The following is a 23,232-nucleotide window of genomic DNA, read 5'->3' on the forward strand; positions in this document are numbered from 1 at the left end:
CTGAGCTCGTAATCTAATTATTTGAGCAAACAACCTCGCAAATGTCAAATTGCGGATAGATAATAAACACACATGCGACCATCTAGTAGATGCATCGATAAGTACCATAAAAAATAAAATAGTATTGAATCATTTTTATATGAAATTAGTAAAAAAAAAGTTAAAAAATCACAACAAAATGCTGGATATTTTTTAATTATTGGCTATTAATAATAAATAACGGGAGAAACGAAATACCCTTAATAACAATATTCTAAAAATTATAAAAATAAATACAAAATTAAAAAAAATATATAATAGTAGAGTGAATTATATAGTTAATACGATGAAGAAAAATAAAAAACTTTAGCTCTACAAATATATACATAAAAACTGTACAAAAACTCAAAATAAAAAAATAAAATAAATGTTAAAAATCTGAGATTGCGGAAATCTCAAACACCATTTACTATATATATAAATATATTTAGAGGATATGATAGGATTGGATAAGATATGATAGGATTTATTGTCTTATTTTCTAAGCTTAAAAAATTAGCTCCTCTATGTTGATGTCAGGTTCCCCCACCATTTATATTACATTAACTATGATATTTTATATAATGTATAACAAAATATAACTAATGTATAACAAAATATAACTATAGTAATAATATATAATATATATGTATATATATATATGTATATGAGTGTATGTATATAATTTAGAGATATGAAAATAGAGAGAGCCGAGAGAGACAAAGTGAAGGTAAAATCAAAATCACACTTTAGTACACAAGATTTAGGTCTATTTATAAACTATTTACAAAATCATCATCAACATAAATAAATGACACCTATCATTATGTATGATGTGTCATAATACTCCTCCTTAGGTGTCATTAACTGTAATGAATACGCCTCGTTAAAACCTTACTAGGAAAAAACCGAACGGGACAAAAATCCTAGTCAAGGAAAAAGAGTACGTCATTCATGCATTAAAAATACTTCCCTTGATGTGGACATCACTTGAAATATCGCTCCCCCTGATGTGGACATCATTTGAAATCTTGCAACCGACGCATCCCGATGATCTTTACTAATTTCTCGAATGTTGAGGTCGGTAAAGCCTTGGTCAACAAGTCTGCTAAATTTTGGTCTGATCGAATCTGTTACACATTTATTTCACCATTTTTCTGGAGATCATGAGTAAGGAAAATTCCGGTGAAATATGTTTCGTTCTATCTCCCTTGATATATCCTTCTTTCAGTTGCGCTATACAAGCTGCATTATCTTCGTACAAAATAGTAGGAGGATTATCATTTTCAGATTTCAAAACACAATTCTGTAAAATGTGGTGAATCATTGATCTTAGCCAAACACACTCTCTACTGGCTTTATTATTTGCTATTATTTCTGCATGATTTGAAGATGTGGCGGTTAATGTTTGTTTAGTGGATCTCCAATATACCACTGTACCGCCACAAGTAAACATATAGCCAGTTTGAGACTTGGCTTTATGCGGATCAGAAAGATACTCAGCATCTGCATATCCAATCAATACATGTCGAGATCCTTTTGGATATAATAGACCAAGATCAATAGATCCTTGGAGATAACGAAAAATATGTTTGATTCATTTCCAATGTCGCTGTGTTGGCATTGCACTAAATCTGGCTAATAAATTTACAGCAAACGCTATATCTGGTCTAGTACTGTTAGCCAGATACATTAGTGCACCAATAGCACTTAAATATGGTACTTCAGGACCAAGTGCTTCCTCATTCTCCTCTTTTGGTCTAAAAGGATCTTTAATAGGATCGAGAGTTCTAACGACCATTGGAGTACTTAATTAATGTGCTTTATCAATTGCAAATCGTTTCAATACCTTCTGGGTATATGCATATTGATGTATCAAAATTCCATTTTCTAAATGTTCAATTTGTAGACCAAGACAAAATTTCGTTTTCCCGAAATCTTTAATTTCAAACTCCCTTTTCAAATATTCAATAGCTTATTGAACCTCTTCAGGGGTTCCAATTAAATTTAAGTCATCCACATTTATAGCTATTATTACAAAATTTCTCCCATTTTTCTTTATAAAAATACACGGACAAATAGAATCATTGGCATATCCCTCTTTCAATAATGATTCACTGAGACGATTATACCACATGCGACCAGATTGTTTGAGCCCATACAAAGACTTTTGTAATTTAATAGAATAACATTCTTTTGGCTTTGATTTGTATGCATCAGGCATACTAAATCCTTCAGGGATTTTCATGTAAATATCACTATCCAACGAGCCATATAAATATGCAACTACAACGTCCATCAGACGCATATCCAAATTTTCATGTACTGCCAAACTGACAAGATATCGAAATGTTATTCCATCCATTATTGGAGAATATGTTTCATTAAAATCAACTCCAGGTCTTTGGGAAAAACCTTGGGCAACAAGTCTTGCTTTATATCTGGCAATTTCATTATTCTCATTTCGCTTTCGAATAAATACCCATTTATAGCCAACAGGCTTAACACCTTCAGGTGTTTGAACAATGGGTCCAAAAACATTTCGTTTTACCAGTGAATTTAATTCAGATTGGATCGCATCTTTCCATTTTGGCCAATCTATTCTTTTCCGACATTCATCAACTGATCTAGGTTCTGGATCCTCGTCATTTTCCATTAGATCAAGTGCTACATTATATGCAAAAGCATTATCCATAATTATATCACTTCGGTTCCAATGCTTTCCAGTAGTAACATAATTTATTGAATTTTCAATAATTTCATTCTCTTCAGAAGAAATTCTATTATAATTAGCATCCTCATCAAGTTTATTAGGATCAATTTCTCTAGAAATCTGATCCATATTACTACTTGTTTCTTGAGGGTTTTGATTAACATTCAAATCTTCAATCCTTTCATTTGTTCATCTTTTCTTTCGAGGATTTTTATATTTGGAACCTACAGGTCTGCCACGCGATCTATGAATCTGTCAATCTCCTGGTCCTGTGCGTTTCTGCCCTAGCCGTTCTCTCTTCCCAAATAGGCGTGTCTTTTTCCTTCTTATTTGATTTTTGCCCTAATTATTTTGTAGATGGGCTTTTGGGCCTTTAATTAATTTTATTTCCTTTTTCTGCCAATTATGCCAAATTTAATATTTGCCCTCTGCATACAGCAAATAAACAATTCGCATATAAATTAGGTAGAATCCAATCAAAATCACCCAAATATCGCATATGATATGAATATAAAACGCATGCGATTTCTAACTATCAGCTATATAAGATCTAGTGACCCTGCTGGCGTCACAAAAAGTATTAGGCAACTGATTTGCTATTCGCTGCAAATGTAAAATTCTTTGTACCTCTAATTCACTTTGACTTGTACGAGGATCAAGAAAACTGAATGGTATTTTCCAAGTAATTTCCTTTTTCAGTTGATCAGTTTCTCCCCCTAATATCGGGAAATGCAACTCGTCAAAATGACAATCAGCAAAACGAGCCGTAAACGAATCACCAGTTAATGGTTCAAGATATTTAATGATAGATGGTGATTCGTAACCGACATATATCCCCAATCTCCGTTGGGGGCCCATTTTTGTACGTTGGGGCGGTGCAATTGGCACATAAACCGCACACCCAAAAGTTCTCAAATGTGAAATATTGGGCTTTTCATTGTACACTAATTGTACTGGAGAGTAGCTATGATAGCTTGTCGGTCTTAATTTTATCAGTGTTGTTGCATGCATAATTGCATATCCCCAAACAGATACGGGAAGTTTGGATTTCATTAGCATAGGTCTTGCAATTAATTGCAGCTTTTTTATAAGTGATTCAGCTAGACCATTTTGAGTATGTACATGAGGTACAGGATGTTCAATGTCAATTCCAATAGACATGCAATAATCATCAAAAGTCTTAGATGAAAATTCACCAGCATTATCAAGATGATTTTTTTTTATTGGGTGATCTGGAAACTGAGCTCGTAATCTAATTATTTGAGCAAACAACCTCGCAAATGTCAAATTGCGGATAGATAATAAACACACATGCGACCATCTAGTAGATGCATCGATAAGTACCATAAAATATCGAAATGGTCCGCATGGTGGATCTACAGGTCCACATATATTACCCTGAATTCGTTCTAAAAATGAAGGGGATTCAGTTCCCACTTTTGACGGTGATGGTCTAGTTATTAACTTCCCTTTTGAGCAAGAAACACATATAAACTCATTTGTATTTAATATCCTTTGATCTTTCAAGTTATGGCCATTGGTATTTTCAATAATGCGTCTCATCATATTACCGGGATGCCCAAACCGGTCATGCCAAATCATAAAATCTGTAGACTTCTGGTCTACCAGATATGTTTCAACCATATTAATCTTTGTGCAATATAATACGGAAGACAATGAAGGCAATTTTTCTAATATATATTTATGTCCATCAATGAATTTTGTAATAAAAAAAAATTCATTATTTGCCTCACTTGATGTCTAAATATGATATCCATTTCTGCGAATATCATTAAAACTCAACAAATTTCTTTGAGATTTACTAGAATATAGTGCATTTTGGATATCAAGTTTACTCCTTCGGGGAGAAATATTATCGCTCTTCCAGAGCCTTCAATTAACTTTGCACAAACACTAATGGTATTCACCTCAATTTTTTCCAACTTCAGGTTGGTGAAATATTTCTTATATTTCAAAATAGTGTGCGTTGATGCACTATCAATGAGACATGAACTGTCTTCCATATTATTTATTATAACGTGCTCAGCATTCATATTTCTTCTTCTAAGAGAAATATAAGAATAAATATATCAAAAATTTGGAGAAAATACATAGCTGTCATATCATTACAAAATTTAGGGAGCAAAAACTACATGTGTTACAAAAATATATACACATATCTATATGCATTTTATATCGCATTTCCGAGATTTTCATAGTACCCACATTCAGGGTGTACTAGAAAATCAGATATATCTAGCTACGTATTATCATTACATTTATCACCCCCACTTCCACTGGCAACATTCTCTGAAAAATTAATTTATGGGGGATTGACATTTTCCGGTGCTTTAACTTCTTCGGGTACTTTATCTTTCTGTTTCAGGGAATTTTGGTACAGCTCAACGAAATAAGAATTGGAACGACAATTTCTGAACCAATGTCTTGTCATTCCGCAGTGATAACACTTGTCATCGCTTTTCTTTGAACTCTGACCAACATCATTCTGAAGCCGCTTCATAGGCATATTAGATTCCTGCTCATCAAAATATCCCTGATGGTAATAAACAAACCTGCCACAACCTCGTCCACGGTCGGCTCCACGTCCACGACTCATTCCATGTCCACGACCAAATCCACGTCCACGACTAAATCCACATCCACAGCCTTGTCCGCGACCTCGTCCGCGGTAGAATCTAGGCATATTATTTAAACACTGAGTCGCATTCACTTCAGGGAATGGACTCGCACCAGTTGGCCTCGATTTGTGATTTTTTTAACAATAATTCGGTATTTTGTTCAGCAACAAGCAGACAAGTAATAAGATCAAAATATTTATTAAAACCCCTTTCTCGATATTGTTGCTGTAAAACTATATTAGAGGCATGAAACGTGGTAAATGTTTTTTCGAACATATCCCTATCAGAAATATTTTCTCCAAAAAATCTTAACTGGGACGTGATTTTGAACATCATGGAATTATAATCAGCAACTATTTTAAAATCTTGCAAACGCAAGTGTTTCCATGCATGTTTCACTTTCGGTAATATAACAGATTTCAAGTGTCCAAACCGATCTTTCAAATTTGTTCATAGTTCAAATGGATCTTTCACCATTAAATATTCCATTTTTAGGGCTTCGTCAATATGATGACGCAAGAAAATCATTGCCTTTGCACGTTCTTGATTTGTGCATTCATTTTCACTAATTATTGTTTTCGAAAGCCCCATGGATTCGAGGTGCATTTCGACATCCATTACCCACGGCATATAATTATTTCCGGTAATTGCCAGTGGGAGAAATTCAAACTTTGCTATATTAGACATTGTTAAAAGAAAATAAATACTTACCAGAAATTCCGCAACCTTCCGAGTAATACAACAAAAACAACAACAAAAAAATACGCTATCTTTTATGTGCACTTCCTCGGCAAAGCCTCGTGCTGATAACGTGTTATATAATATATAACAAAATATAACTATAGTAATAATACATAATATATATGTATATATATATATATGAGTATATGTATATAATTTAGAGAGATGAAAATAGAGAGAGCCGAGAGAGACAAAGTGAAGGTAAAATCAAAATCACACTTTAGTATACAAGATTTAGGTCTATTTATAGACCATTTACAAAATCATTAGTCATCAAAATTGGGTGATTTATCAACATAAATATATAACACCTATCATTATGTATGATGTGTCGTAACAGATATGTTGTGTTATATTTTTACACATGGATTTGTTTGTTGTTTTTCTTTGTATTATTATTCATTAACACTTCTTCATTTAATATTACATTGAATTTTTTTTTAAAAATATTAAATTAAAATATATCTTTTAATATAAAATATTATTTTTAATAAATAATTACAATGTACTATCAAATATATTATTTTATTTTATTATTAAAACTTTTCAAAGCCAAAATGATTTCAAAATTTTGATCTAAATAAAGCTTTGATATTTAAGATGTGTTTGATTTCTCATTCTTTTATTTTAAATAGTTATTTAATATAATATTATATAAGATAAAATAAGAAATATATCCATGGAAAATTTGATTAAAGAATCAGGGTATGTTTCTTTAACAAAAAAATTTTAAATTATACTATTTGGACTCTGCGTTTTTCGAAAAACTATAATTTTTTCACTTACAAAATATCCCATCAAATATTATTTTAATATCAAACTTAAACCAATTTTTATTTTTCAAACTCAACCTAAAGAAGGTCAAATACAGTGTTGCCTTTGTACAACCTGAGCACAATTCCTCATTAGCAACCTAAGGAAGGTCCTACAATTTCTTATGTCCCGAGTAGGCGCTTTAACACTCATCACCATTTAGGTATAATCTTCTATTTTTGGGTCGGTTGTATTTACGAAAGTCATTTGTTAAAATTATTGTGAGTTACCACTTTCGTCATATTTTTTACAATGACATGTCTATCTATCAAACTTTGGTACAAAATCTCTAGAATACAGGATCATGTAGCAACTATGAGACTTGGTTCTACAATGTAGTTTATTTGCACATATTGTTATTTGAGACTTTTATTCAGTTTGATGTACACATATTTGTTTATTATTTAGAAAACTCGCTTAAGTTTAACCCGGAATAAATATAGGATTTATTCATTGAGTTGTGAATTTAGTTTGAGATGCTTGACATATCGTGATATATGGAATGTAACATTCGTTTATAGAAGACCTACCACCATGATTCGTATGTAAAGTTTCTCGTTATGTTGTGATGGTTTGAGTGGGCCAAGTGGGAGAATGTTAGCTAATTAATTAATTAATTAATCATATTTAAATTTTGATTATTTTTGGATTATCTCATATAATTAAACTAACCCTAAATTGTGGCCCACTTTTCTCCCATTAAATCTATCACATTCAAAATATACGTGAGAAGTGGCAGAAAAAAAAAATCGTGATGGATAGTTTTTCTTTATAATTATAAATACTCTCACATATGAGTTACTAAACTTACTCTTAGAAAATTAGAATACACCATCGTTATTTGAGAGCAAAGGTTTGGCAACATCTTCTTAGGGTTCCAAGGCTTGGCAACTATATTCCTAGGGTTTCAACCTACGGATTACTTGAAAAAGAAGATCTGAGACACAAATTCAATTTTAGCAATAGCTTGAGGTTTGTTTAAATTACGTTATTTGTTTCCGCTAACATATTTGATTTGAAAATTATTTCTAGCATTTGGTATCAGAGCAATTTTTACCTCTGCCTTACTTAGAACTTTCTTCTCATCAAATTCTTGATCAAGATACCACCCTGCGATTTGAAAAAATTTCATTATGTTGTTGAGGAAAATATTGAATTTTATTTTTGAAATTCTTTTAATGAAATTAATTTCTATTCTGTACGTAATATGTGAAATTGCATGTTGAATTAGGTGGACAGTGATTTAAATATTTTTGTGTGCCCTTCGGATCTGATATGATTAATTTTGTTGCCTACTTCCGTGCACAATAATAATAATAATAATAAATGTTTATAATTATTCATTTTGCATGTTTAAATAATGAATAATTATTTTATTCCCTATATTTATAATGATGGTTTCTGCGAGTATGTCTGTGTATGGAATATTCAGTCTGAAGCATGTTTATATTAATTAACTGCATGACTTATTTGATTCTAAGGCAACTAAATTAATTATGTTATGTGAAAATTATATTCATTGTTGAATTATGCGGCATAAGTCATGAGGTGTGCAGAATTTATATTCATTGTTGAAGTATGCGGCATAAGTCATGAGGTGTGCAGAATTTTACTTCGAAGATGTCCGTACCTTTTATTTATTTATTTTAATTGAAGCATATTGCTACACTAGTCTGAGTTGATCATGCATATCTTTATTTATGATCAGATTGCATGTTCATGATGTTTGTGATTTTATTTTAAACTTTATTTAATTGGATAATAGCCACAGCATCCTCGATTAATTAAAAATTTATTCATGATTTATTTGTAATCACATTAATAAACATCAATTGTAATTATCATGTACAATGTGATGAGATCTACCCACAGGAGTCTTGTTATATTTATATGAGTAATTAGAATAAAATATCAAATTGTATTTCTTAATCTACCCACATGAGTTAAGAAAAGGAACACAATTTGATAGTTTTATTATTAGGTTTTATTTGAATCTAATTGAGTAAAACTTTAGCCCACAGGTAACTATTATGTTTTTAGATTCATATCTTAACATGTTTACATTGGTAGAACATGTAATTTATTTGTATCATTTATTGATGAGCATGTACATTTAATTTTGCAGCGTTTAATCCTATGAATTTCTCTTATATTAAGTGTGATATTCTCAAATTGACTGGTGATAATTACAAAATCTGGAAGGAGAGGATTCTCCTTCATTTAGGCTGGATGGACATTGATTATGCTATTCGGAAAGATGAGCCACCGGGTATTACTGAAACCGAGTCAGATGAGGTGGATCTTTATGAGTGATGGGAGAGATCTAACCGTCTTTCCATGATGCTCATAAAGACCAAAGTACCTGCTGGTATCCATGCGCCTGTCGATCAGCATAATAATTTCAGAGAGCTTTTGAAGGCTATTGACGAACAATTCGTCAAGTTTGATAAGGCTCTTGCCAGCACGTTGATCATTCAGTTCTCCACCATGAGATTCACGGGTATGAGGGGTGTGCGTGAGCACATTGCGCATGCGGGACATTGCGGTGCAACTAAGAAACTTAGAGGTGACCATGTCTGAGTCATTTCTTGTCCATTGTATTTTGTGCACTTTACATCAATACGGTCCATTTAAGATATCCTACAACATACATAAAAATAAATGGTCAATCAATGAATTGATGACCATAAGTGTTCAAGAGGAGAAGAGACTGTTGATAGAGGAATGTGAGAAAGTGAACCTGACGGTTCATGGCAAGAAGAGAAAGCATGATGCAAAGGGAAAGAGACCTATGCCAGGCGAGCGGGTTATAAAGAAGAAGTCTATGTATTTTTTCTATAAAAAGAAATGACACATGAAGAAATACTGCATTAAGTTCACAACTGGCTTGAAAAGAAAGGTATTCTTTCTGCATTTGTTTATTATGAATCTAATATGGTTAATATTAATTATAACACATGGTGGATTGATTCTGGTTCTACAATCCATGTTTCCAATACCTTGCAAGGTATAGAAAGCTTGAGGGAACCAATGGAAAGTGAACAGTTCATCTATTCCGGTAGTTGGATGCATTCACCTGTGGAAGCCATTGGGACGTGTAGTTTAGTGCTTAGTAGTGGTTTTATTTTGACGTTCGAAAAGACTTTTTATATTTCTATTTTTTCCAAAAATTTAATTTCTGTATCGAGACTATCATGTTTGGGTTTTTCGTTTCACTTCATGGATTCTAGTTTTGTTTTGAATTTTGAATCTAGAACCGTTGGTTGTGGTGAAATAAATTATGGTCTTTATTCAATGAAATTGCAAAACGACATTACTTTTGATTCTCTGCATGTCACGGCTGGTTTAAAGCGATGTGTTATGAATGAGAACTCATATATGTTATTGCATCGTCGATTGGGACATATCTCAATTGACAGAAATAAAAGATTAGTGAATGAAGGGATACTTAGTACCCTGGATTACACTGATTTCGAGACTTGTGTGAATAGCATTAAAGGCAAGCAGACTAACAAGTCCATAAAGGGTGCACAAAGGAGTTCAAATTTTTTGGGAATTATTCATCCAAACATTTTTTGTCCAGACACGGATGCAGGGTCCAAGATACTTTATCACATTTATTGACGATTATTCACGGTACATGTATCTCTACTTACTGCATTCTAAGGATGAAGCTTTAGAAGCCTTTAAAGTTTTCGAGGCTGAAGTAGAGAAACAATGTGGAAAGCAAATCAAAATCATCAGATCTGATAGAGGTGGTGAGTACTACAATAGATACACATAAAATAGACAAGCTGTCGATCCATTTACGAGGTTTCTTTGAGAGAATATGATTGGTGCCATATACACTATGCCTGGTTCTCAGGACCAAAATGGTGTTTCAGGCGAAGAAACCGAACATTAATGGACATGGTGAGGACTACGAGGAGTAATGTGAAACTTTCTCAATTCTTGTGGACCGAAGCACTAAAGATGGCTGCGTATATATTGAATCGGGTACCAACCAAGGCTGTCTCAAAGACACCTTTTGAATTATTCAAGGTTGGATATTTCATTGGATATGTCGAAAAGTCCAAAGGATATAGATTCTATTGTCCATCTCATAGCACCAGAATTGTGGAATCGAGAAATGCAAAATTTCTCGAGAATGACTTGATTAGTGGGAGTGATCATTTTCAAGATACTCATTCTGAAAGAAATCACTATAAAGATTAACCTATTGAATTGAGTGATAGATTGATTGTCTTCCACACTCCTCAAGTTCCAACACGTGTTGGATGATTAACTAATGAAGTTCCACAAACTGCTGAAAATGATCATGTAGATCAAGTTGTTAATGAAGAACATCAAGAAAATGTTGAACAACCTGATGATGAATCAGTTGGTCAGCAAATTCTTCATGATAATGATGAGACAACATTGAGAAGATCTACACGAGTCAGAAAATTAGCTATTTCTAGTGACTTTATGGTGTATATTCAAGAATCGAATTACAATATAGAAGTCACAAATGATCCTGAAACATTTTCACAAGCCATGAATTCTAGAGAATCCGATTTATGGCATGATGCTATGAAAGACGAGATGGATTCTATGGCATCAAACAAAGTATGGGACCTTGTCGAGTTGTCTGATAGTGTAAAAGCCATCGGATGCAAATGGGTCTTCAAAACCAAAAGAGACTCTAATGGCAACATCGAAAGACATAAATCAAGACTTTTTGCCAAAGGATTCACTCAAAGGGACGAAATCGATTATACCGAGATATTTTCTCCGGTATCTAAGAAAGATTCCCTCCATGTGATCATGACATTAGTAGGTCAGTTTGATTTTGAGTTACATCAAATGGATGTGAAAACAACAGTTCTAAATGGTGAAACAACCTGAAGGATTTACCTTTAGTGGTGGAGAAAATTTAGTCTGTAAGCTTAATAAATCCATATATGGATTGAAACAAGCCTCCCGCCAATGGTATTTGAAATTTCATGATGTTATCTCTTCATTCGGCTTTGAAGAAAACGTCATGGATCACTGTATATACCAGAAGGTTAGAGGGAGTAGTATTTGCTTCCTTGTGTTGTACGTGGATGATATTTTGCTTGCAACTAATGATAAATGGATGTTATATGAGGCGAAACAATTTCTCTCAAGGAACTTTGATACGAAAGATATGGGAAAAGCATCTTATGTCATTGGCATTAAGATCCATAGAGATAGAAATCGAGGCATTTTGGGTTTGTCTCAAGAAGCCTATATCAATAAAGTTCTAGAAAGATTTAATATGAAATATTGTTCACCGAGTGTAGCTCCCATTGTGAAGGATGACAAACTCGATTTGAGTCAGTGTCCGAAAAATGACTTTGAAATGGAACACATGAGAAATATCCCTTATGCTTCAGTAGTAGGAAGTCCTATGTATGCTCAGGTTTGCACCAGACCTGACATAGCATATATTGTTGGAGTATTAAAGAGATCTCAGAGTAATCCAAGTGTTGACCACTAGAAAGCTGCGAAGAAAGTATTGAGGTACCTTCAAGGTATGAAGGATTCCATGCTCATGTATAGAAAAATTGATGTCTTAGAAGTGATTGGCTACTCTGATTCGGACTACGCTGGCTACATTAACATTCGAAAATTCTCATCGGGTTATGTGTTCATGTTGGCTGGTGGAGCTATCTCTTGGAGAAGTGCGAAGCAGTCTATCACTGCTACTTCCACTCTGGAGGTTGATTTTGTTTCATGTTTCGAGGTTAGCTTGCATGGTGTATGGTTGAAGAGTTTCATATCAGAGCTTAGAGTCGTTGACTTTATTTCTAGACCAATCAAGTTGTACTTTGACAACTCTATTGCGGTGTTTATGGCTAAAAACAATAAGAGTGAGAGTCGAAGTAAACACATCGACATCAAGTATTAGTCTTAAGAGAACGTGTCAAGGAAAATAAAGTGGTCATTGAACACGTTAGTACAGAGTTGATGGTTGCTGATCCCTTGACTAAAGGCATGCCACTAAAGAATTTCAGGGATCACGAGCAACTATAAGACTTGGTTCTACAATGTAGTTTATTTGCGCACATTGTTATTTAAGGCTCTTATTCAGTTTGATGTGCATATATTTGTTTATTATTTAGAAAACTCGCTTAAGTTTAACACAAAATAAATATAGGATTTATTCATTGAGTTGTGAGTTTAGTTTGAGATGCTTGACATATCGTGATACATGGAAGGTAACATTCGTTTATAAAAGACCTACCGCCATGATATGTATATAAAGTTTCTCGTTATGTTGTGATGGTTTGAGTAGGCCAAGTGGGAGAATGTTAGTTTAATTAATAAATTAATCATATTTAAATTTTGATTATTTTTGGATTATTTTATATAATTAAACTAACCCTAAATTGTGGCTCACTTTTCTCCCATTAAGTCCATCGCATTCAAAATATACGTGAGAAGTGGCAGAAAAATCGTAATGGACGGTTTTTCCTTTTAATTATAAATACTCTCACATACGGGTTACTAAACCTACTCATAGAAAATTAGAATACACCATTGTTATTTGAGAGCAAGGGTTTGGCAACATCTTCTTAGGGTTCCAGGGCTTGGCAACTATCTTCCTAGGGTTCCAACCTACGGATTACTTGAAGAAGAAGATCTGAGACACAGATTCAATTTTAGCAATGGCTGGAGGTTTGTTTAAATTACATTATTCGCTTCCGCTAACATATTTGATTCGAGAATTATTTCTAACAAGAAGTATACAAACAATCATAATAGTAGGTTAGGAATTCTACTACTTCAAGGTTATTACAAAGTTGATTGACACATTGTTCCTGTATGAAAAAGTCTTGTTACAATTAAATTCTATGTGAACAAATAAGTACAAATATCACCATGATGATATAACATTGGTTTACAATGTAATATAATTTGCCATATACGATATGTACGAGTAAATTACGAAATGATAAACTGAGTTGTACACGGAAAACAAAACAAAACAAAAAAATAATTTATTCAATTTTACGTAAAATTGAAATAATATAAAGAAAATAAAATGTTTTTATCAAACAAAAAAATCAACAAAATAAAAATATTAAAATAAAAATAAAAATAATTTTAAAAATTAAGAAAAAAATTTGAGGGACACCAGACCTCCTTTAGAACAGTCACTAACAGTCACCAATAGGTGGCTACGGCCGGCGACCAGTGGCCATAGCCACCCCCGGAAGTAGTGGCCGGCCTCCGGTGACAATAGTATCACACAAAAAAATAACCCCCGGTGTATACATAGCTTCAAACTGTTGTTTTCCGCCGCCTATTCGCCATAACCGGTTAGGGATTTTAATTTTAAATTAGCAACACAATTTAATTCCGTCCATAAATTCATCACTAATAGCGATGGATTTTCTGTTCTTAGGACGACCCTGTTTCATGAATGTTGGTTCCGTCGGCCATTTTCATTGGTATTGTTGTGAATTTATATCCCAGATTATTTGAATTTATTGAAAAATATCTCGTATAAAAAAATACGACAATAAATTAGCGAAAACAAATTCGAATAAACTCAAAACAAATTATATATTGAAACCGAAAAAGAAAAAAACTAATATTAAGGCTAAGCTTTGGAATCTCGTCCCCAGCAGCGGTGACAGCAACAACGACGATCTCCAGCGCAGTGCCCTGTAAGAGCTCTGATCATCTCCAGGTGGACAGAGGCGACACCGAATAGGTCTGATTTTTTCGATTCTTCTTTCAACACTGGCGATAGGGACGATGAACTAAGGCTCAAACTCTTATGGCCGAGGTTGTTGTAAGTTTATCCCAAATCTTTTGGATTTATAGAATAATGCCTCGTATACAAAATACGAAATGAATTAGCGGAAGCAAATTCAAATAAAATTCAATACCAATACCAAACTCGAACAAAAAAAAAAAAAATCTCTGTGTTGATTGGGTATGCATTTCTAGGTGATTGTGTATAATCTTTGGAATTGATTGTTATTTCCTTGTATTGTTCTTGATGATATTGTTTGGAAGTTTTTTGATCCTTTATTATATTATTGTTGTGTTTCTTGGATTATATTGATAGTCTTGTGAATTTTTTTGTGCTAGCCAAATTGTTGTAGTAGAATGGATGCTAAATCTTTTCTTTGTGTGTTAGATTTGCATGTTAGGTGTTAATTCGAAAATGCATAAAAATGAATGTATAATTGGAGGATAATCAAGAATAAAATTAGTTTTGTTGCATTATGTGAAAATAGATTATTCTTGATTTGTATACTATGTAATTAGTTTGTTATGTCATGATTTGATTATTTGGTTTGTGATTGTGCTATTGGGTATTCTTAGCGGTAGTGTTTGATCGAACTAGGTGGTTAGTGTTTTGCTTTCCGTCTAGTTGTTTAGTGTTCTTATAGAGTTAGCTTTATTCCTAGTTGTTGAGTGTTCCTCTAGATTTCCTTCTAGATTGCTTAGTGTTCTTCTAGGTAGGATATCTGAGTGGTTGTGTCTCTGAAGATCTTAGTGTTAGTGATCGATCGATTCAGGTTCTTAGGCCGTAAGATTTTGAACTTAGCCCGTAGAGGTGTGTGCTAGAGCCGTAAAATTTAGTGCCTAAGGTTTTCTTTGTGTCTAGTACTGAGTGTTCTTTAGTTGACGTCAAATAAAGTGGAGCTCTTATTTTGTGTTTCTATATTTTTTGTATTTGGCATGTGTTTGCTTTCCTTTGTGCATATGCATATATGTTGCTCGATTGTGTAGTTTTTATTTGTTTTTCGTGCTATGTGATATATCTAGGTGCATGTTAGGATCTATATGTTCTATGTGTAATATGATTTGTCTACGTTAACGTTTGTTCGTGGGTACAACAAAGGACAAAAGGAGATGATGAAATCCATTAGTGCAACGTAAATCTATATTTAGTACATACATATTTTGAAATTTGGTTAAATCACGACCAAAGTAGGTAAAATATGTTGAAAATTTTGGCCGTTTGAGACCTAACCCGACAAGTCCCTCGTTAAATAAAATAAATTGGCCCACTCCTTAATTCGGCCCACCGGATCGACCCAACCCATATGCCCTTAAACCCAAGCCCAATATTCTTAGCACATTTAGTCAAATATAGAGTGAGATTGAAAGTTAAGAGCAACTCCACCGCACACCACTTTTAGAGTTTAGTGTCCATTTTTATCTCCAATCCACGCTATAAGTGGAGGTGTTGATGGCGCCAAATTTGTTTTGTTTTGTTTTTTTTAGTGTTTTATTTTGTAAAAATTATATTTGAGTCCTATTTTAATTGTGTAGGAATTTATTTTCAATTTGATCTATTTGTATATATAGTTTCTGTGTTTTGCAGTAATTAAAATTTATAATAGTTAAACTTTGCAATAAATAGTCATAATATTTATAATAAACTCAAAATAATTTTATACAAAAAATTTGTATTTTTTTAAATAGTTGTTACACAATAATATTTTTTATTTTTCAATTAATAAAAATTTAAATTCTCTTGTAAATATACATAAAACTAAAAATTTAATTATATAAAATGAACATCTAATTGAACATTTTGATTTAATTAAAATAATATATTACAAACATATACAACAACGGAAAATAATATAATACTATTACTTTTGTATTTAACATGTAAAAAAATTGTTAATAGTAAATTATTATTTATTTATATTAAAAACATATTATTAAGTAATAATAACTAATTATGTAAATAATAATAACAGTTAGGGTGTAAATTATAAATATAAAAAGTTGTTTAAAATAATATATAAATGAAATATTTGAATAATATTCTTTTGGAATATAAAATAAAGTTGTGGGTTTCAGTAAAAATACTGTAGCAACTCTAAGTGTACTAGTTTTCAGTTTCTGAGTGAAACCGACCGAGAGTGAGACTAGAGAGGGTAAGAACCGAAGGGAGAAGAAGCGGTATTTCCATCGAGATTTTCCTAGTGGTTCGGTGAGGTTTTCCGGCAAGAGTAAATCCTTTCCGATGGCCGATTCCGGTGGGTGTCGAGCCTTAGAGTGAGGAGTCGACACCTTGAGGCGTGGTTACCTCGGGCCATTCTCACACCATGGACTGAGCCAATAATCATCATCCTTTAGTCTCCAATGAAAATTCGAAGAAGAATCGACAAGATCGGTAGAAATCGGAGTCTCCAGAGTCGAAGCTGTTTGACCGATCGGATGAGTCTGCCGGAGAAGAAGAGAGCCACCGTCGATCTGCTCTTTTCCGGAGAAACTGGAGTTGCTGCCCGTCGTTGTTGTTCGCCGGTGATGTCTGTCATCTTCGTGAATCATCGTCGTCGTCGGAATGGAGAAACAGAGACACGAACGAACAGGAGTTTGAAAATTGATTTCTTAATTGATTTTCGTTTCAGGCGTGTTTGTCTGCTTTGATTTTTTTCATTCAGCCAAAAATTGTTTTTCGCCTTTATAAATTTGGTTATTTTTTATTTGGTTTTGATATTGGATATTATTCGAATTCACTTCTGTCAATTGATTTCGTATTTTGTATACGATCCAAAAAATTTGGGAAAATACTCGCAACAGAGGTAACCACGCCTCAACTCAAGGTTGGAGGTTGGTTGGGTAATTGAGGTATATGAGGCGCATTCCATAGGATTGTTGTGTTTGTTGTCTATTCGAGTTAGATTTGTTAATTTTTGGCGAATTTTTTATTTCGTTTCTAGATTGTTTTATAACCGCTATTACTATTGGAATAAATTAGTAACAAAAATTCATCGCAAAAAAAAAAAAATAAAACCTATCAAACACCGTAAAAATTCGTATGTGTTCCGTATACATCAATTTCATCGCGAATATCATTCACCATCCACCTCTTCATTCCGTCGGGAATTCCACCGCAAATCCCTACGGATGAATATTCCCTCGGAAATTTTGCTGAAAAAAAAAATGATGTATTAATTAGTTTATGTAATAGTAGTTCCTAAAATTAGTATTACAACAAATTCATAAATTTTTCTTTCGAAAAAACTATCAAATCAAATATTTATTTTTTATTTTCTATATTATATGAAAAATTAATTTTACATGTTAACACCTATTTATATCACATGATATATCTATTCATATTCAAATTTTTTAGTATTCAAATCTCAACCAAAATTCAAAACCTCCAAACAAACGTACCCTGAGTATAATATTAAAACAAAAAGATAAGAAAATGTAAAAAATTGTAACTCAACATTTATACCTAATTATAACATTTATACCATTATAAGAAAGTTCAACTATTATTATCAAAATATATATTAAAAATAATATAAGATTCTAAATAAATTTAATAGATAAATACTAAATATATATAAAAAAAAAAATAGAAAAACACAATCAAAATTTTAAATAAAATTAATGTATAAATTCTACACACGGGTAAATTAATATGTAAATTCTACATACTATAAAATATTATAAATATATCTTGAAAATTAAGTTGAGTAGTCAAATCATGCATCAATTTTTCTATAAAAAGTATTGTGATGTATTAATATAAAATTTAGCTATTAAAATATAATATATTTAAAAAATCACAATTATAATTAACTTATCAATATAAATTATAAATTTTAATTTAAAATTTTACATAGAAAATTACTAAAAAAAATATTAGTGTAAAAAGAACAAAAAATAAATAAATATTATTCACAATAAGTGAATCATCAATATATATTATAAATTTTAATTTAAAATTTTATATAGAAAATTACTAAGAAAATCGTTGACGCAAAGAGAACGAAAAATAAATAAATATTATTCAAAATGTGTGAATCTATGCAATCATTCAAAAATTCATTGGAAAAAGTTGATGTCTCTAAAATATATATATATTGCCGATTATATACAAAAAAATTATTTATCAAGAATAATAAATTAAAGAAATTAAGCTTATGGGGATGCACCAAATCGGATGTAAGTTCATTCGTCTTCAACTTTTCATTTTTGTTTAGTGTGTGATTTTTGTTAAGCGTGTACTATGTTATATACCCTTAGATATATATGCACGATTGTGTATGTAGCGGGCATTATATTTAGATTGTCAGCAGCTCAATTATTTAAACCTCTGCTTCTACGAAAATTTGCATCTAAGGAGGTATTAAATAAATTTATTATTACTTGTGACTTCCGTAAATCGTTATAAATTATAATTGTAACTTTCAATCAATTGTGTGTCCTAATAGAAATTGTATACCATCAAACTGAAAGGAGATGTTGATTAAAGCTATCAAAAATTAATTCTCAACTAAGCATCATTCAAGGATTTCCATATTATTGCTACATTTGCCTAATCAGTTTCTTAACAAAATTTGTTTTTTTTTGTTTTTTTTTTTTTTTTGTTACAGGTCTACAATGACAAGTCTCTTCTTAAAGATGGGTTCGAAATGCCAAGGTGGATGGAGATGCAACTGAATGCTGGCACATGATACCAGTAATTTTATTCTACCAAAATAATATTTTTATAATTTAAAAATTGTGTTAAAAAAAATAATAATAATAAAAAAAAATGGTAACCCTATTTATAATTTAATATGTTACGGTTATCAACAAATATTTAGTAGAATATTTAAAATTTAAAATATCACTAAGTACCCAAATAATTAAAATATAATTGAATTGAAATAATAATTTATATTTTAAATATATAAATATATAATACTAATATTTTATTACTATTATTTTTTATATTATCAATAATAATTTATCTTTTATTAATGTTAATATGGGACTTACTTGTTATATTATTGTTTCTCAAGTTAGGCAACAAAATTGTGTTTGAATGAATTATGAGTGGTTCACGTACAGGAAAATACTTACTAATACTACGGATTGTATTCTCAGCGAGCACAAGTCAAATATTTGTTTAGATGAAAATAAGACAATTCGCATTGAAACTGGCATTCGCCATGACAATTAATAAAAAATTAATAAAAATCAAAGCCAAACCCTTGAAAAATGTTGGATTATACTAAGTGACGCATCTATACTGGGCCTTGGGGTCAACTGACCCTCCAAGCCCTTCCCAATTTTTTATTTTTGTTTAAGTGTAATTTTTTCTAATTTTTTATTTAGTAATCAAATTTGCCCCCAAAAAATGAATATTTTATTGAAAAAGTGATAGGTAGTTGAGGGTATTTTTGGAATTTTAGTTAAAAAGTAAAGTAAATGAATAGAGAAAATGTAATAAAGTTAATGATATTTGTTGTAAATAAGTGTTGAATAGAGGATAATAATTAAATATTGATTTGTTGACTTTGCCAAAATTAGTAATGAGATAAATTTAGTAGACGGACCAAAAAGGAAAGTGAGAACAAATTTGGCGGATGGAGGGAGTATTTTTATTTATAAATTTATTATATAAAAAAGTAAAAGATTTTATCTTAAATATTGTTTCCGCTCATTTTTTTCTTCTTCACAACCACATTATAGTGTTAATAAAAATTGAAAAAGTTAAGATGACGTCAAATTGGTAGAAATGAGTCGACGAGAAAGTTCTTATATTATTTTTTGTACACACAAAAACAGCCGAATGTCTGTTTCAAATAAAAAACGGGCTTGAAATATGTTGAAACTAAAAATAAAAGGTAAAAAAAATGAAACAAATAAACATAACAATTCCCCTACCCCCGAGTCGCAAAGCTGGTTTCGTCACTGTATGGGTAATCTGTTTTCTTAGTATCTGATCCCTTTATTTTAGAGCTTTAAATAGATTCTATTTGAAAATAGTTCTGTAAGTAAAAAAAATTCGCTAAAAAGGTCCTCTAGTTTTATACTCGTCGCGTTGGCCCATCATTGCTAACGTAGCACTAACGTAGCTAATATATCAGAGGACTATTTTAGCGATTTTTTTTACTTGGAGGACTATTTTTAGACATGGTATATTTAAAGTCCTAAAATGATAAAGAGATTAAGATACGAAATTCAAAAACAATTTACCAAGATATTTTGTAAAAAATAAATAAATAAATAAATAAATTATCTACATGTAGCTGACGTGGCAATGACATGTCAGCCACATAAGCAACTGCGGGTCAACATGGCGAGTCCGGCACCTGATGACCATTTTAGAAAAAATTTTTTACTTATGGACTACTTTATGACATAGTCTATTTAAAGTCCTAAAATAATAAAACGGTCATATACGCGACTAAAAAATCAGTTTATCCTATTAATATTAATATTTTAATACTTTTATCTTTAATTTATTTATTTTGCCACCATTAAAAAAAATTTCTAAATTTGAAACGAGTCGGAGTTCCCTATTATAACACCTTAAAGGTAAAAATCTTCACTGGATTTGTAAAACATCGACGTTGCCAACTCCTAGGTTATTTGTAAATTGAAGTGAATTGTAAAGATTTGTGTGACAATTGTTGGGACTTAGCTCCTTGTTGCTAGTGGCAAAAGGAAAAAAAAAAACAAAAAAAACAAAAACAAAAACAAAAACAAGAACGTAGCGGTTTCTTGTGATAAATTATCGAACCATTTTAAGATAGATGTATAATTTAAAGATGGTTGTTCCTTCTTACATGTGTATCATCTCTTGAATTTAAGATTAAAAATATAAAGTTGATAATATTATTAAGATTATGATTATTGTTGATTCATTGATTTTAGGAAGTATTTTTATTGAGATGTCGTGTACATTCAAAAGACAAATAGCACCATAGTTTTTGCTAAAATCAAATTATAATATGTACACTAGTGTTGTGTTTTAGGCTTCACTACAAAAAAAAATAGTATATTTGTAACGGAATTCCGTCACTAAAGATCACGTAGCTAACGTAATTCCATCATTAATTCCGTCTCTAATATCATTAGTAACGAAAAAAGTGAATTTAAAGACGAAAAAATTTCGTTACAAAAATGATATTTTCTTGTAGTGGCTTGAAAAGTCACACCACTAGCTTGTTGTGTAACTTGTTGTGCATTAGATAATGAAAGCAAGCTCTGTCTGAAAGACAAAATTAATATTATTGTCTATCAAACAAGAAAAGTCACAAACAAAAAAACTTATTTGATATTGAAAGAGTATTATGTCTCGATTCGCGTATGAGTTAGAAAGTGTGAACACTCGTATAAATTAAAATGATATCAAAGTTGAATTTGATTACATTCTAGAGCAATCTACTTGTTGGTCAATCAACCTGTTTTTTATAATGCATACATGTTATTTAAATTGAAATTTATATAATTTGAAATATACCAATAAATACCAACTGAATTTTAAATTTATCATTAGATTATAATTGTTGAGTATTTTATTTAAGTTCATGCAATCTAATTATAAAACTTATTTACAATTTTAGGACAGTGTTTATTACTATTATATTTAAATTTTATATTAATGTTTTATTCCGATTTTCCACATATTCTCCAACATAATTTGAGTATTTAAATGGGTCGTGGTTATAATGCTGAGTAACACATGATAAACTACATGAAAGTATGCGATGTTACTATAGAATGCATATCATTTTTATTAATTTAATATAAATACAAACATAAGAGTAAGGTACATGTAGACGTGATTATAAAATTACCCTTGAATTGGTGATTGGATAAAAGTTTATAAATAAAAATTCATTTACAAACAAAGCAGCAAACTCCCATAAATAAGGACTAACCTAGGAAATGAAGACTATACATTAATTGACACAATTACTAATTAAATTAAATTAAATTATGGACAATTATTAAAGCTATTACCCCCTTCAAGCGCTGCGTGGGGTGAAGGCACACGCAAAGCTTGGAAGGCAAAAACTCAGAAAGTGGGACGGGAATAACAGAAAAGTGAGTATCAGTAGGAGAGTGTAAGAACTGACTAACAAAGTTGACAGTAAAAGATAAATCAGGAGAGTTATCGTCAAGTATTGAAGAGCTCCGACGAGTGAACGGTAAAATGTAGGATCGGGGAAAGAAGAACCAGAGCTGAGCAAGGATTCCCCCGCGGCCAGAGGAGTGGTAACAGGTTTGGAGTCCAGCAAATCAACGCGCTTAAGAATATCATGGGCGTATTTTGCCTGGCTTACAAACAAACCGTGAGAGGTATACAAAACTTCCAGGTCAAGAAAATAGTTAAGGCATCCAAGATCCGTAGTAGCAAACTCCCGATGTGTACGAGATATTAAGAGCTTAAGGGCAGTAGTGTCATTTTCTATAATTATGATATCATCCACGTAAAACAGAAGATAGATAATGGTGGATCGCTTGTGAAAATAGAAAAGAGAAGAGTCAGCCCGACTCTGAAGGAATTCCAAATTGAGAAAATAA

The sequence above is a fragment of the Andrographis paniculata genome, unplaced genomic scaffold, assembly GCF_009805555.1.
Source record: "Andrographis paniculata isolate CXL003 unplaced genomic scaffold, ASM980555v1 Contig34END, whole genome shotgun sequence".
NCBI classification, from domain to species: Eukaryota; Viridiplantae; Streptophyta; class Magnoliopsida; order Lamiales; family Acanthaceae; genus Andrographis; species Andrographis paniculata.